Source organism: Gossypium raimondii, chromosome 9, assembly GCF_025698545.1.
Source record: "Gossypium raimondii isolate GPD5lz chromosome 9, ASM2569854v1, whole genome shotgun sequence".
Taxonomy (NCBI): Eukaryota; Viridiplantae; Streptophyta; class Magnoliopsida; order Malvales; family Malvaceae; genus Gossypium; species Gossypium raimondii.
In genome coordinates, this window is record NC_068573.1 from 13886920 (window position 1) to 13888580 (window position 1661).

A 1661-nucleotide genomic window follows, 5' to 3' on the forward strand; every position below is an offset into this window, starting at 1 on the left:
GGTTCTAGAATTTTACCACTTCGCGCTGCCACTTCCTTGATATGTTCTTTACCCAAATTTCTTGGATTCTTAGTATCACTCGGCAAGGTTCCTTGCGGTCTATTACGTAGCTCCGTAGCTAACTGACCCATTTGGTTTTCCAAATTTTTCAGTGTTGCTGCTTGGCTTTGGATCAAAGCGTCATTCTTTCCCATATACGCTTGTATGCTTTCAACAAGTTCTCTGAACTATTTGATGCCTCAACTTAAAGTGGTTTTGAAGCTTGCTGATTATACCCTTGAGATTGGTTGAGTCTTTGCTGTAATAAGTTATTGTTTGGTCCATTTCCTTGGTTGCTCCAATAAAAATTAGGATGATTACGCCATGAAGGATTGTAGAAGTTGGACTGGGGTCCTTGTCCTCTCCTATTTTGATATTGGTTCCCCATATAGTACATTAACTCGGTGTTTGATGGACAATTCTCAAAAGAATGACCTTTCCCACAGTACACACAGGAAACTGTTTCAAACGTGCTTAGTGGCTGAGCTGTAAATTATTAGTACTATTAGTAGTTAGCTATTTTAACATAGAGAAAATAGACGATACCTGAGCTGATAACGAAGTGAAAGAGTCAACTTCATGAACTCCAGCTACGCGTCTTCCTGAAACTGTTTGATTTGTTGGCCATTGATAGTTATTACTCGCGATCCTCTCGATGATCTCATAAACCTCATTATAAGACTTAGAAAAAATTGCACCATTCGCAGAAGCATCTACCATCAATCTTGTATGTGCATTGAGACCATTATAGAAGGTCTCCAACTGGATACAATGAGGAATCTCATGATGAGGACACTTACGAAGTAACTCCCTGAATCGCTCCCAAGCCTCATACAAAGACTCTTCATCCAATTGTTGGAAAGTTGTGATCTCGTTCCTTAACTTAGTGTTTTTGCTAGGTGAGAAATACTTAACCAAAAATCTCTCTGCTAATTCTTACCATGTAGATATGAAACTTGGTGGCAATGAATTGAGCCATGCTCGTTCTCGATCTTGCAACGAGTACAAAAATAACTTTAACCTCAGTGCGTATTCAGTCACACCGGCTATCTTGAATGAATCACTCACCTTCATAACCAATCGAAGGTAGAGATGTGGATCTTCCGTGGGCATACCACTAAATTGGCCCACCGTTTGTAGCATTCGAAACATCACTAGTTTCAATTCAAACTAGGTCGCCTCAGTATATGGCTTTCTAATTCCTTGGTTTAACTCACTGAAAAGTGGCACAACATATTGCCTGATGCATCGATCCCTATCATTGGCAATGAGGATAGGATTTCGTACTTGATTGACTTCATTGCCTTGTTCTTGATTCTAATTTCCAAGGTCCATCTCGACTTATCTTTGAGTTGTTCGTTCATGTCTTCTTTGTCTGAAAGTTCGCTCAATTTTAGGGACTACAGGGAGTAAATCGATAATTCGATCTATGCTCATAAATACCTGAAAAGAAAATCAAAAGAATTAAAAAGAATAAGTTAGTAATGTTAGAAATAAATTAAATTGACAATAAATAATTTCACGAAAAAAATAACTATGGCAACAGCAGACAATCCCCAGCAACGGCGCCAAAAACTTGTAACGCTATGTTTGTACAAGTGTACACAGTCGTTATCAAGTAA

At 38.6% G+C, this 1661-nt stretch overlaps 1 non-coding gene across 1 annotated transcript; it reads left to right on the forward strand.

The window, feature by feature from the left end:
• Positions 1 to 817: 817 nt before the first annotated feature.
• On the forward strand, positions 818 to 924 carry LOC128032869 (small nucleolar RNA R71). Its single transcript, XR_008189209.1, has one exon. It is a non-coding gene; the product is annotated as a small nucleolar RNA R71 (small nucleolar RNA).
• The last annotated feature ends 737 nt before the right edge of the window (positions 925 to 1661 follow it).